Raw genomic sequence first — 16,196 nt, 5'->3', positions numbered from 1 at the left:
TTCACCTTGGCTTTATTCTGCCATGAAGTTGTTACTTTACATGATGAGTTTATACTAACACTTCCTCACATACATAGAGTGCAGTATTTATATCATAACATTAGCTGGTGATAAAACCAACCTTGTTTGAGCATAGATGGACAAAATACTGGAAATATTAAGAATATATTAAAAAACAATCAATAACAACTGTCTCTGTATTATAAGGAAACTGTGATGATCTGGGTCATGGCACAAAGGCAACACAGTCAAATAAGCAATAAGAGTTCCTTTATTATCTCCAACTTTGCCCCCAATGTCCAGGTTACCTTCAGCTGGAGAAAAACTCTCCCAGGAATAGCCTTTAAATGTAGAAAATTCAGGCCAAAACAAGGTACACACAAACTGTAATTTAAAATCCAAACAAACCAAACTGAAGTAATTAGCTTGACAGGGTAGGGGAAAGAATTTCAGACTTGAAAGCATGGCAAAACTCACACAGTTGGGAAGACGCCAGGAACACAGATAAACCACAATGATACAAGATAAATTCACTTTTGCTCCCAACAGCTTGCAGCACACAGCTTCCTTTTTTATACATTGTTTTCCCAGCTGCAGTTAGTGAAGGGAATCAGGGCCTTTTCCTCCCTCAGAAGTCATGCAACCCACGTTGCTCTCTTTGTTCCTCCCTGCGTGCCCTAGGATGAAAAGCGGGTGGGCCTGGGTCTTCCTCTGAATTCCCTCTCCCTTGTTCTACCTCTCTCTGCTCTACCCAACCGGACTTTGCCCTTCCCCAGTTTCTTCCACAGCCAACAGAACCACACTCCCACTCCCTGTCAGCTGTTTGGCTTCATCCTCTGAGTCAGATTCCAACAGGGGCATGACAGAAACTACTTGAATTAGTTCATGCTATTACCATAATTTACGTTCAAGTTGGAGGAAATTTACCTTAAACTGCTACTCTGCCAATGTTGGAGAAATGTAAAGTCTGAAATAATATAATTCATTGATAAGGACATGGTCATAGTCAGGAAAAATACTACATTTTTAACAGTCCAGAAGATAGTTATTTAGAGACTATTTTTCTTCTTTAACTTTTGTCTTTATGGATTAATTACCTTTGCTATCCTATTCCTTGTCCATGTCTGTCTCTTAATTTTATTTGTAGAGCAGTTTATCCAAGGCCATCCAACAAGCTGTATGGTTGAACAGAGATTAAAACTACTGTATATTCTATAGGTTGCTTTGTCTGTTCTGTACAAGTAAGGAAAGAACACAGCCTTTAATCCAGAGGGATGGTATATTCAAATCGATGGAGTGTATGCAGAATGTGATTGTAATGCAAGATAGTATACTGTGATAACAAGAAGAGATAGATTATATTGTCCCAAACAATATTGCTAGCGTTGCAATGGTCAAAGTAAAGACTTTTCTGAATAAAAAATATTGAAGTCTGATAATTGTTTTCTTCAATAAAAAGTTAACTGGGAACCAAATGCGCCCTTCAGGTGTAAATATTGAAACTCAGCTTTGATTTCAGCTATGAAATTCAATCACAGTTGATAAAATATAGAAAATGAATGCTTGAAGATCTAATGCAGGGGTCCCCAAACTTGACAACTTTAAGACTTGTGGACTTCAACTCTCAGAATTCTCCAGCCAGATATTTTGGGAGTTGAAGTCCACAAATCTTAAAGTTGCCAAGTTTGGAGACATCTGGTATAATGACTAAATCATAATCCGATTTAATAATCTTGTTTGATTTAACTATAATTCTATTTAATTGGACTTTCTCCCAAATACATTGTACAGAATTTCTACCTTGGCTTATATATGTATCTATGTACGGTATATCCTTTTATCTCATGAATATGGCTTACTTATGGACCAACCGTGTAACTTATTTAATTTGTGAAGACTGCATTTGTCCCTGGTAGTTGCAATAATACCATTACATCTTTATTCAAAAAACAAATTAATTGAATTGAGCACAAAAAGGGAAAGTTAATAAGAATGAGTACAAAAACTAGAGGAGCATTATTAATTGTGCTAGTGGGGTATTTGGCAGAATGCTATTTGAAAATTTATGGAAAGTAAAATGAATAAAATCTGAAAAATGCAGGTTGCCTTGCCTTTATGATGAATGGAGAATGTGTAGATCAAAACTGCTTTTCAGCAAAAAATGTTCCACAGAATAAGGAAGATGACTTTGACAGAAACAAAAAATACTTTATTTGGCCAAGTGTGATTAGACACACAAGGAATTTGTTTCTTGGGCAGAAGCTCTCAGTGTAACATGCAAGAGCCATTACATAGGCAAAAGGGATATGTATGAAAAGCAAAAATGACTACATATAAGAGTGTACAGCATGCCTTCCAATTTTGTCATATGAAATTAAGAATGGTGTATGTCAAGAGAAACATAAAAATAAACTGAATTCTGTGGGATGATTTTTGAAGAATTAAGTATGTGTGATAAAATAAGGGATAGGGGAAAGAATGAATGATTGCAGAATGAATGTGGATTGAATAGAAGAGTGATCAGTATGAAAGCAGTATGTTTAGCTACGATGGCATTAAGAAGGCATGGTTGCATGGGATTGAGATCCTTAAGAAAAGAAGAAAAGTTAAAGATCAAGTTAATATATTAATTAGTATTTATATGAATTAGGATATATACTGTATATATAGGTGTTATGTCCCACCTTCCAAAAATAAACAGATAAGGCTGAAAGCAGCAGTCCTCGCAAATAAAGGCAGCAACCAGGAATCTTCACTGATAACAGCCGCAGCCAGCCTCCACAAGATAGTCCAAGTTAACAGTCCAAATAAATCCAAGTCCCAACAAGATATTTCAGGTTTAAATCCTCCAAGCCAAAGTCTTCGGTTCTCTTTGCAAACAATTTGTTCCCGACAAGAGTGCAGAGTCATTCCTCTTCCTTTTATAGAGAAGCAGCTAATTACTGATCTGCCCTCCTCCTGTGCTCCCGTTGGTTTCTTCTGACATCCACCCAGTGATTATCTAAATTATTACTTTCACCTGAAGACTCCATAAGTTCCTCATTAACAACCGTTCCCGGCTGTTAACCTGATTGAGAAGCGAGGAGGTTGAAGGTTCAGGCGGTCCTGCAAATCAAATGTCCTCCCTTGTAACATTCTCATTCAAAACTGCAAGCAAAACTGTTAAGATTCCCTTTTGAAATTCAACAGTCATTTCACAATCAAATCAAACTAAAGGGAGTAACGTTCCCTGGTTCTGACGTCAATCCACGATCTAACAGTCATCAGATTCAAAGTTCCTAACAGGATTGGACCTTCCAATCACAACACTATCCCCACCTCAGGGCCCGTCCCCCGAGTCTTACGTTCAGGATGTGGTTTTGAAGGGAATTCTGCATGATATCTTGAACAAGGTCTGGGGCATGTACCTTGGTCACATCCTGCCAATGACGGATCTCCGTTTCATTTTCTACTCTTCCCACAAAGTACTGGAATCGTCCCTTTTTCCATCGTGAATCATAAATTCCAACCACTGTAGTATCTGTAACAGGTTCAGTGCGGGGCCTAGATGTGAAACGTACCAGACCTAAGGCCTCCTTAAGATCAGGTCTACGCTGTTTTCCTGACGAGCCAAGAGTGGTTTCAGGTACGGGTCTGCGGTTCCCTCTCCGATTGCAGGAATTAACAAAATGTCCCAGACCCCCGCAATAAAGGCACAAGCCTTCCTGGAACCGTCTCGAACGTTCCTGCTCTGTTAAGCGAGGGCGGAGTGCTCCCAACTCCAACGGCTCCTCTGTCATATCTATGGGTTGGAAAACTCTCGGTGGCGTGGGTTGTGTACGAAAAAATGAAGATGGTTCCATACTGAGCCGTTTGCGTCCACGTTGCTGCAAACGAGCTTCAATTCGTAAGCACTGAACTATCAATGCATCCAAAGTTAAAGCCCTCTCTGCATGGACCAGCTCATCTTTGATGGCATCAGACAGGCCTTCCTGGAATGCAGCCATATGAGCCGGTTCGTTCCAGTTGGAGTCCAAACACAGCACCCGAAATTCTGCAACGTATTCCTGAAGGGAACGTTTCCCCTGAGTAATGTCCCGTAACCGTCTATCCACAGTTTGTGATTTAATCGGGTTCTCAAACATTACCCTTATTTGTTGTAGAAATCCCTGGAAATTGTCTAATAATGGGCTATCCTGTACTAATAAGGGAGTAGCCCATTTGGCAGCCTGCCCAGACAAAAGGCTGAGAATGAATCCCGTCCTGGCCCGATCATTTGGAAAGTCTTCAGGCCTCCAGGACATAAATAATTGACACTGCCCCAGAAATGCCAGAAACATGTCCATTTGCCCAGAAAATTTCTCCGGCATGGATACTGGGCTTTTCCTCACAGGAGGGGCAGGGGGAACAGCAGCAGGGCTTGGTAAGCTGGAAACATAATTCAGCAATTGTGTTACCTGATTCTGAAGCGTCACATTGCTTTGCAGGAGCTGATTTATCTGTAACTGTTGCTGCTCGATCAAATTCTGCAGCTTTTTTGTATCCATCTTGGTTTGATGATAGTTTTTCAGGCTTGAAAGCAAAAAATGTAATGTCTTACCTATAAACTCAGATGAGCAGACGAAGTTTCAAAGCTCAAAATATTCAAACGTACACAACACCGAATTCAAAGGAATAAATTAACACAGATGTCCCGTCTTTTGGCAGACTTCCCGGACTCTTATCAGGCTAAATGGAAATTAATCAATTTTTTGGCAGATTTCCCGGACTCTGTCAGGCAACAAATTTTTTTTTTTTTTTTTTCTGATCTCACAAATACGCTGCAAACATATTTCTCTTCACACACCAGAGTTGATTTATAAGTCCATCTTACCTGAAAGATGGTTTGTTTTGGGTCGGGAACAATAATGTTATGTCCCACCTTCCAAAAATAAACAGATAAGGCTGAAAGCAGCAGTCCTCGCAAATAAAGGCAGCAACCAGGAATCTTCACTGATAACAGCCGCAGCCAGCCTCCACAAGATAGTCCAAGTTAACAGTCCAAATAAATCCAAGTCCCAACAAGATATTTCAGGTTTAAATCCTCCAAGCCAAAGTCTTCGGTTCTCTTTGCAAACAATTTGTTCCCGACAAGAGTGCAGAGTCATTCCTCTTCCTTTTATAGAGAAGCAGCTAATTACTGATCTGCCCTCCTCCTGTGCTCCCGTTGGTTTCTTCTGACATCCACCCAGTGATTATCTAAATTATTACTTTCACCTGAAGACTCCATAAGTTCCTCATTAACAACCGTTCCCGGCTGTTAACCTGATTGAGAAGCCGAGGAGGTTGAAGGTTCAGGCCGGTCCTGCAAATCAAATGTCCTCCCTTGTAACATTCTCATTCAAAACTGCAAGCAAAACTGTTAAGATTCCCTTTTGAAATTCAACAGTCATTTCACAATCAAATCAAACTAAAGGGAGTAACGTTCCCTGGTTCTGACGTCAATCCACGATCTAACAGTCATCAGATTCAAAGTTCCTAACAGGATTGGACCTTCCAATCACAACATATAGGATATTATGCTTTGCAAAAATAGGGAAATATGAAGAATAGTGAGTGGTGGTGGTATAAACTAGATTTAGATTAGATTTTGTTTTCTTTCACATTTAATTTCTTTTGCTACTAGCAAAAGACTCTGAGAGTTGCATAACATTGCTTGTCCCAGAAGGAACAATATGACAGGTTTGTATTTTCTTCTTTTGTATTTTCTTCGGCCTTTTCTTACAAAAATGAATAGGTGCTATACAAATATGCTAAATAAAACCTTTTACGTGTGCCAAAAAAGTGTATAAGCAGAAACTGTAATATCAATGGACAATTATAAGATTTTGATTGATTCTAAATTGAGAGAAACTTGAGAAAGAATTATACTGGTTGCCAATTGTACTGGTTTACAATTACAATTACCAATTATAATAGTAAATTGAGTTAGCAATGATCAGTTTAAAACATGGTTGTATTTATTTAGTTTTTTTATTTTAGTGAGTCAAAGTAGTGACCTCTATAAATAAAGCAATTAAATCTAGGACTATCAGTCACTGTACCTGATCCAGAAATTGTTAGGAAGGCTGATCTCATGTACAATGTTTTAATGTATCATTCCCCAGTAATAGGCAAGGAAGAGGATGAATTTTCTTTCTGTGATTTGATTCTTGTGAATCTAGGATTGCTTGATCTGGCTGGCTCTTTTAAAACTGCTCTTATTTTCTAAATGTGAAAAAAAAGTTCTCTTTATATGACCATATCAAGGGATATTTTTAAGTAATATAACTTCTGAACAATTTGCTTGCTTATTTTGAAAAATAAACCATTAACTTGCAATCTAGATGTTAATGACTTACACTTATAGCCTTCATAATTGCATTGGCTTGAATGGGTTTCATGCATTTTATGATTACTACTGTATTTCTTTAGACATTTTCCAAGGTGAATTATCTGAGGCCTCCCATGATCAGCCATCTGGCATAGTTAAAAACAAGAAAGATCAAGCTTATTTTTATACTTAATTGTGTTTTCTTCTGAACCTCTGTGGGGATTTACAACTGGATATACAAGAAACATAAACTATACTTATTTAGTGAGAACTTTTCTGACTCGAGGTCATTCTAATAAAATGACAAATAGAAGTTATAGCTTTGTTTTTAACCTGAAAAGAAGAGGAGAGACTATGCTACAGTCTTCAATTAGAAGTATGTACAAATTTAATCTCCCCATTTTTATCTAGGGCCGTAATAAAGATAATTGAATCTGTCATGATCCTTGATTAACCAGCTCAGAACCTATTGAGAATTCTGGTTACTGATCTGTTCTCATGGTTCAGATTTATATTTGCAGATTGTTTGTTTCATTAAATCTGTTCCCATGTTGGTACATCTTACTTGGGTTGTAATACCTAAAGAATGTTCACCCTGGCATATTCACTTGAATCTAGGATTGCTTGTTCCTTTCTGGATAGTTCTTATAAAGCTTTTTTTAAAAATAATTAAAAAATAATTTCTCTTTGGAGAGCCATAGATGCTCCATCTTTCTCATTGGCTATTTAAAAACACAGCTGTCTTGTAATAGGAAAGTTATACGTACAGTTTCCAAGAAAAAGAATTCCTAGATTACAAATGGTTTGATGCCAAGTAATATAATATAAAACAGCATTTTGGTGAAAGCCTACTTTTAGTTTGGTTTCCAAAAATTTATGAATTTTAGATACAACAAGCTGTTGTCCTGTTGCTGTTATTAACTTAAGGGTTGTGCCACTTATGATATAATAGTTATGCTAATCTTAATGAACAGTCATAGCAAAATCCACATGGATGCACAAGGACCATAAGTTATCCAGCATCTTCTATTATTTATCTTCTGTGATGTGTCTCCTGAAGATCTTCCTGTCTTGGGATTGTCAAAAATAGTGAGAATATTTATAGAATAACAAAATCATGGTATTGGAAAGAACATTTAGTCCAGGGTTGCAAGTATCAATAATTAAAACATTCCAGACAGAATGTTGGTAATTGGTTTCATTGTCAAGTATTCTTATTGAAGATATAGCTAAAATTCAATCAAAATTTGCCTTTCTGTAACTTAAAACTATGAAACCATGCACTTTGGAAAAAGAAAGAACAGAATTTGAACTTATTTTGTATGACATTTGCCCAGATATTTGAAGTGTTTTCATCTAATACTGTGTTTCCCTGAAAATAAGATCCAGTCTTATTTTCTTTTGGTCTTGAAAATAAGCACTCGGGTTTATTTTGGGAGAGGTCTTATTTTTTTGACGTGCAGGAGGTGGCGAGTGTGGGGGGCAATGGGAGTGGAGTGCAGCTACCGCTGGGCCTGCCCTCTCTGTCACACTGTCTGCTTGCCCACAGCTGCAATGGGCCAAGCTCTTGGCTCACCCTGGCCTCCATCCACCCTGCCTGCTGGCCCAGCTGCTACTGGGACACTTCTTGGCCGTGGTGGGCACCATGCTGGCCTTGCGGGGGCTGTTCGCCCTCCTGGCAGCATTTTTCTTGGCCTCCCGACTAGGCTGCTTCTGCCTGGTGTGGGGCAAGTCGTCTCAGATTGAAAACCTCTGGACCGCCACTGGCCAGCCAAGGCTCCTTCGCAGGAGGAGGGGCATGTTTGAGAAGTCTCTCCAAAAGACAGATAAGAAGAAGGAGAGCTGGAGTACTTTTTTTTTTCAAGTCCCCCCCTCAAAAAAACCCCTGAATGGTGACTACTTGACTATGGAGAACCAGATGAATTGTTAAGTTTTCAAGGGGGCAGCAGTTGACAGAACACTTCTGTTAAAGCTTTTGACTGTTGTTGAAGAATGGTGTGGCCTCTTTAACACCTAAGTTTGAAAACTGTTTTATTATGTTTGAATTTATATCATTGTATTTATGTAGTTTTGTGTACATTACAATCAGTCATATAGAAATTCTTTAAATACATAATAAAATACATAAATACATAATAAAATGTATTTAAATTCAGACATAAATAGGCAAGATCCTCATGAGCATTCTTCATATCTAACTATATGTAGCTGAATAAACATCTTGAATAATATTCCATTAGTTAATATTTTAAACCTCAATCAAGGATATGAAAGAAAGAGAAATCAATATATAGCTGTCTTTTAAAGAACTACAAATGAGGGAAAAAAATATGGTAGATTTATATTGCTGAATTAATCAACTCACTTGTTATGATAAAAACTGGCTATTAGTGTCTCTGTAGAAAATTAAATTATTTTAGAACATAAAAGGGGGAGAGAATGGATATGATGGGTGGACAGGGACAAGTTGAAGTTCTGTCCTTCAAAAAGATACAATTTACTTCGCATATAGGTTAGCCTGCAAATATTTGTCAATATTGTCATAATTGATTTGCATTTAATTTGTATTTAACTTTAATTTATTTTCACCAAGAAAATCAAAAGGAATTGAAAGATCTGCACAGATAAAACACCCCTGAGACTTTTGTTATTGGATGTTCACATTGTGTCTTTGCTACATAATATTTTTCCTTTTGCTATATGGTAATCATAAAAATGGGGGGGGGGGGGACCTCAAAGAGGCCCATTTTTCGCCCTCCCCGAGCCTCTGCGTGGGCCCTGCACTTACCTGGCATCCAAAACGGGCTGCATGGAGACTCCTGGGAGGGGTGGGGCAGGGTGGGGCCAGCCAGGGGTGGGATTTACTGAACCGACCATAAAATTAGATACCGGTTTGCCCGAACTGGGGCGAATTGGTAGCAGCCCACTCCTGAATCTCCATTCTGGCCTTTTGAAAATGCTGGTCTGTTTATACTTGCCTTATGTATTGTTGTTCCAGGCAATCTAGTAGTAACTGAGCAGATAATGAAAAACCATGCCTGTTGAGAATATGCAGTATTCTGTTATAAAAAATCCTCAAATCTCAATATCTTGATAGGTTACAAATATTAGGGAGAATGCTAGGAAAATATATAGGTATCTTTAACATACAGTGTTTGATTCAATTACATCAACATCGTTTTGGAGATTGTCACTTTAATATAATTATTACAGTTCAAAATGTGGCAATCTCTAAAACAAAGTTGATTCCAACCATGTCTTACTAAACTTTTTCTTATTCGGTATTCATAATTTAGGAGCTAAATAAACCATATCAATTCAAAATATAAAACTTTATGAAAGTAAAACAAAATCTATATCAGAAAGTTATTAACAATCAGATCACAGACTTTCTCAGTATTCAGATAAATTATAACTGCCAGGTACTATCTATTTTGACCTAGTCCAAAAACATAATTAAAAGTGTAATCTTGTCAGAAATTTGACAGCCCTTATAAATTAGTCTGAGCTGACTGAACAAAACTGGAAGAACAAGGTGAAATCTGCAGATATCTCAGCATCAAAATTTGTTAAGGAAATAATCTATATACACATACCATTTGTATCTTGTTATATACAGTAGTATGTGATTACCTAATGCAATAATAAGAATTTGTTCTGGAAACATAAAACTTGTTAAGTTAATACTTCACAAAGATCTAAACTGATAAGAAGATGAATGAGTCTCATAAACAGTTAAGACTTTATTGTTTCTGTTCAGCACTTAAATGTAACCCATTGTTGTTGTCTTTTTAATGGAGTATATGTAGATATTTATCTTCAAAGACACTGTTTTAGTAGTGCAAGATAGAGGGACTAAGTTGCAGAGGCAATGAGAATACTTTTGGGAGTTGTGCAAGAACAGGTTAGGGATATACTGTATTATCTTGGAGAAAATCTATCTATATAATTGCTAAAAGGTGAAAATGACTTAATGGGACATAATTAATCAGTCACTTCCAAATACAGGGAGTGTATGATGTATCTATGGCCACTTCAGTAGAAATTAAATCTGTCATTAACTGTTTCATTTGCTCATTAAAATCTTTAAATTTTTTGTAAAAACACGTTTAAGAACAATTTAAAAGAAGTTCTATAATTCCATTTTCTACAGAACTGAAAAGGACTGTCAATTCTAGAAGTATCAACAAACTGGGCTGTTTTGGCTGGCAGAGCTGGTCCTTTTATATTTTCAGGACGACCCCATAGGCCAGATCTAAGGACCCCACGGGCCTGATCTAGCCTTGAGTTTGACATCCCTGCTCTAGTATAAGGAATCTATAGGTGAAGATGGGCAGACAAAAGAACGAGATTCATATTGTCCTGAAGAATCTTAATACTTCTTAATAAGCCAATTATAAATGTGCCCAGACTTTTCACAATCTTCCAGTCTGAAAAGGTCTGTTATCAGACATAACCTGCCCGGTATTTAAACTGTGTTCACAATTTAATGCTTTCATATCCTGTCTCATTCCAAGGATAATGGCTGTCATTTTTCTAGTAAATTTGTAATGGAGGAAGATGGTGGCATATTATTCTTATATGCATCCAGACAAATAAAGCTGTCTCCAATTCAAAAAACAAAAAAGCAATATCCTGTATAAAAGTTATTTATTTTCTTAGTTACTTACTTAGCTTATATGATCCATGAATTGATTCTGAGTGGTTATCATTCCTACCATTTATAAACAGAGATAAAATAACAAAAATAACTAATAATAAACAATACAAAGAATAAAAATTCCTATGCTAAGGGATCACAACTTTATATAAAAATATATTCTTTAAACAAGATGAAACCCTCTCATATTATTTTCTTTTCAAAGATCTATTGAAATAGCTTATAATTACTTTCCTAATAATGTTAAGGTAATTAGAGGAATTTTTTTCCAAAAGGGCTCCCACATTTGCTTAAATGGTTATACTTGTCTGACACAATGGAATTTATAATATGATATAATATTTTCATCAGATAACTGCTACTAACATTGCCAATTTTTTCTTTTTTTGTGCTTCATTCCTTTTCTTTAAACAGGAAATCCCTATTCAGAGTCATTTCTTAAAATATTTTTGTAACCTAATTTCCAAAATAGTTTCTTGTACAGACAGAATGTGATTCTGAACTTATGAATCTCCTTTAAGTTACTAGTGAGTTGTCTAAATCAGTAGAGGTAATTCTTACTGAACAACTGCCTTGTGTAGTAATCATTGCAAGTCACAATTTTGGCAATCAATTTCATAGGGCAAGGGTCAAATAAACAAGTACATGTAGTTCTTGACTTACAGCCATTCATTTAGTAACCATTCAAAGTTAGCAACAGCATTGAAAAAAGTGACCAGTCCTCACACTTACGACCATTGCAGCATCCCCATAGTAACATGATCAAAATTTGGGCATGTGTTAACCAAAATGTTGCAGTTGCAGTATCCTGGGATCATGTGATCACCATTGTGACCTTCCCAGCTGGCTTCCAACAAACAGTCCATGGAGAAAGCCTGATTCACTTAATGGCCGTGTGATTCACTTAATGCCTGCGGTGATTTGCTTTACGACCATGGCAAAAAAGGTCATAAAATCGGGCACAAGTCACTCAACAACCACCTTCTTTAACAATAGAAATTGTGGACCCAATTGTATGTCAAGGACTACCTATATATCATAATGTTTCCTGTCCATTTTCTTAAAATTTTTAAGCTGAAAAATTAAAATATCAGGACAAAGAGTTGTTGAGTTACCTACCTGAATAAGGGAATCAAAGTTGAGGGGAATCTAAATTGACTTGTCCCCAGAGAATGTTAAATGCTTATGGCCGACCACAAGCATTCAAGACTTTGGACAATAAAGACTCTTGGCTAAACTTGGCTCTCAGTTGAAGTTCTAGCTTTCAAACTGAATTGAAGCAATGAAACAGGTTTCCAAGCATTTTTTAAAAAATTTGTACAAAGCCTGATATAGCATTCTCTTTGCAAGTACTTTAAAATACTTTAGGCACTAATCTTTTTCCTGTTCAGCTTGTTGGTCTGTCTTCATTAAGAGATTATAAAACAACTCTGAGTTTTACATTGGATATCTTAAAATTATGTATTTTATGGTTAACCTGAAGGACAATAAATGTGCAAACTGATTTTAAATGAGCAAGCTCATACTGGGAACATTTAATACTTTCTGTTTGCATTTAAAATGCAATGGTAAAAGAGATCTCAGATGTCAACATACTAACATGATTGTGTTGATAGTTATCTGAGATTAGAAGTATTTAACTTCCAATGTATGCCAAGTGTTTAAAATAATGTCTGTAGAATTCAGTGCTTCAGGGATGTTGTGCTAATGCAAATTTTGCTGAACATCTGTCAAAACAAAAACAGTGCTCAAAAGTATGTATTCATGACTTGTGTTTTCCTGATGTTACTGGCAAGGTAGCAACCCTGTATTTGATACCCATTCAAAATTTAAATGAAATAGCTACCATAGGTAGCACTGAATTATTGATAAATGTGTGCAGAATTGTGACCAAGGAAAAAAAGCAATATTCTGTGCCTGTTCTTCTGGGAGGCAGTTTGTCTCCTTACCTTACATGTGCATTTCCAAATCATTAGACGAAATAATTCTGAATTTTGGCCCTGGTTCAGTCAAGCAGAGATTCATTTGAAAGTGCTGGCAGAGCTGTAGTTTAAATATTATATTAACATTTGTTTAGCATATAAAAATTGTTATAATGTTACAAAAATTATTGATACATTAACATGTTACTGCAAAGGTAATATACGGTAGGCTAGAATTTAGTTGAATATACAGTATCAGGATTTTTAAACATTATTTTGCAATGTATCACTTCTTGTTTCAGGAGATAGATTAAAGTTATTAAAGTTATTTCACTGAAGTTTTTGTTCTCAGTTTCTTATTTTTTGTGCCCGGGGTTATTGAATTCTGGAGTGAATACATTTTATATAAAAGATAAAATTGTTTTCAAATGTTCAGTTGTTTTCATAAACCCTGTTTTGTTTCAAGGTATTTATGAAACAGATAGATTTCCTCCACTCCATTACTGCAGAGTTGATAGATGTGAGTCCAGAGATGTGTGTACAGCCTGGGGGCCTATTAGCCAGGTGGTCAAATAGTATCACAGATGACAACGAATGTAAGCATTCTTTTTTGCTTATTTTGATGATCTGCCTGCCTGGTTCTTTCTGTTACTTTGGCACACTTGCATATTGCCAGTTTGTAAAAAGTAAATTGTGTGCTCTGAAATTATGCCATAGAGGACAAAACAAGGCACCATAATGTCTTTTTTCTGATAGCAGAGATTGGTAGTAAAGGACTCATTCGTTTAGTAAGTAACATGATCTTGAACTTTCTTTTAACAGAAATTATGAAGTGATCACTAGGATAATAATTATCAAACTTAATGTAATCTACAAATAGTGAAAGAGGCATTACCCATTTTCCTATTCTGTATTGTAAAATAAATTATCTTAAATGAAACAAATTCAGACATTGGACTAAGCTGCCCCAAAGGTGCTTTTTCCAAAGCACCTGGAAAATGCATCTTTGGGACAATAATGACCTGGACGATTGAGAATCTCCATAGATATTGGACTAAGCTAGTGGTCACTGGGCTTCCTATTTTATTAAAGTTCACTTTTTCAACAAAACTAAATTGTTTACACTATGTTTTGCTTTTTATGATCCTTTGACATTTATCCTCAATTTTCAGTTAAATGATTGCTACAATCACGCTGTTTCTGCAAAACTTTCTTCATCTCACTATAACTGGCTATATCTCTTTAAATGTTTATCACGACATAGGAATAAGCATTGGGATCTTAATGTAATGGACGATAGAAATCTACCCCTAAATCATGTGGTTTGTTAGGTGATTTAGGCAAGTTACATTCTGTAGTTTGAACTATTGTGCTGAATTGTTATCAGGGTACTATGAAAGGCATTACAGTTATTCAAGATTCTGCATGCTAAAAGGTGTTATGGAAACTGATAGTGACTCCCAGTTGCTGCCCATGTTCTACAGATATATGCCGGGGGGTTCAAGAGAAAACCTGATCCTCTAAGAGCTGTTTTGAAATGACAGCTGTTTGTAGATAGTTTTAGCACACACTTGCTATCTATATCTTTGAAATGAGTTGCATTGGCATGCATGTTTTCCCCACCCTCTCTATCACGCCAGCCTGTGGAAGGAGAGAGGGAGGGACCAAAGAGAAAGAGGCAGTTACCATTCATTGTTACTGCTTTAATGCAAGCATATAATTATGGAATTGCCTGCATGAAGACTACCATAAAATCTTACTTACCCGTGGCCAAGGAAATTTGCGGTAGGCACCTTTTATGGATAAGTGTGTGTGTGTGTGTGCGCGCGCGCGCGCACACGTGTGCATTTGCGCATATGTGTGCCTGTGTGTGTTTGTGTGCTTGCATGCACACTTAGAAATATAGTTGGCCAACAATACAGTAGCAGTTTTGCACTCCTATTCAGTGAAAGTATTAGCATCAGACTTACAATTGCTTTTGAAATGTTTTGCTTGAGGCAGCATTTTTTACTTTCAGCATGGTGTCTGTATTTAAGGTTCTATCCTACTGAAAGAAAGTGTTCAATTACTCCGATTGGTGTGCATTTCTGTGTCTCATACATATATCTGGTCATAAGACTTTTCTTTTTAAAACAAGCAATAACAATTTTGCTGTTTAATTTGCCTCTAGCTTTGCAATGTTGTCAGAGAAGTCTGCAAACTGAAAACTGGTAGAACTGAATGAAGTGTGGCTGGAATTTATCATAGGATTGCCTACTTAATATTTGTCTGTATTATAGTGCGTCCAGTTCACAGAGGGAACAACCAATGCATTTCATGGCACTGTGGCAACATTCCACTAGAAAGATGGCTTATAGCCATAAAAGCACATGGCATATGCACTCTCAAAAATTAATAGGTATTCACAGGAAATATATTTTCTTTTCCATGAAAAGCTCCCACCACAGTGAGACAATTTGCTTTTATTTTCTGCACTGGAATATAACAATTTAATGGGTAGCTATATGTTTATCATTACACACACACACACACACACACACACACACACACACACACACACATGTGCTATTAAAAGGTGGGAAACCTGAAGCTCTCCAGATGAAGAACCACTGCTTCTAGCAGCCAAGTTAATACAGATAGTCCTTGATTTATAACAGTTCATTTAGTGACATTCAAAGTTACAGCAACACTAAAAAAGCGACTTATGATCATTTTTCACACTTATGACCATTGCAGCATGCCTGTGGTCATATGCAAGTGCTTGACAACTGTTTCATATTTATGCAGTGTCCAGGAAAACTAATCCCTCCATTGCAAAATTTGTTTCTGGGTAGAGACATAAGTGATGCAGGGGGTTAAAAAGCATTTTATCCTGAATGCAGAAATTCATCCTTCTTAGGGAAACAGTTTTAGAAAAATGTGGTTTAACTAATCCCAAACAGCAGAAATCCATGTGGGTTGTGTTGTACTTCAACACTTGTGCACATTGCAGTGAATCAGCTAGTCAAGAAGCACTATCAATGCCTGCACATGGAAGTAGGTAGGTGGGTGGGGTTAGTAGAAAAGCCAAACCAGACACAACCCCCCCCCCTCCCCGATAATTCAACTGCTAAATTGCAAGAGACTACGCCTTTCTTGGGTGTGGTTCAGTTCAGCAAGGGCATCTTCATCAAAGCATAAGAAAATCTGTCTCTTCCCACTTTCCCCCCCAAAATTGAAGGTACTTGAAAATAGGAATTGATTATCACATCCAAATTGCATCCTTTCATCTTCATTTCTTTGG

At 36.8% G+C, this 16,196-nt stretch overlaps 1 protein-coding gene across 6 annotated transcripts in view; it reads left to right on the top strand.

The window, feature by feature from the left end:
* SPTB (spectrin beta, erythrocytic) overlaps positions 1-16,196 on the top strand; it is a 119,560-nt gene that overhangs the window by 16,683 nt on the left and 86,681 nt on the right. The window contains exon 1 of one of the 6 annotated variants that reach the window (XM_026708073.2): positions 14,619-14,698. The exons of the other annotated variants lie outside the window; for them this stretch is intronic. The gene's annotated coding sequence lies outside the window, so the exon portion shown is untranslated. Of the gene's footprint in view, positions 1-14,618; positions 14,699-16,196 lie in introns of those variants that run through there. 6 annotated transcript variants of the gene reach the window in all.

This window comes from Pseudonaja textilis, chromosome 1, assembly GCF_049901715.1.
Source record: "Pseudonaja textilis isolate UNSWEBS1 chromosome 1, rPseTex1.2, whole genome shotgun sequence".
Classification (NCBI taxonomy): domain Eukaryota; kingdom Metazoa; phylum Chordata; class Lepidosauria; order Squamata; family Elapidae; genus Pseudonaja; species Pseudonaja textilis.
This window is presented reverse-complemented; position numbering and strand designations above follow the sequence as displayed.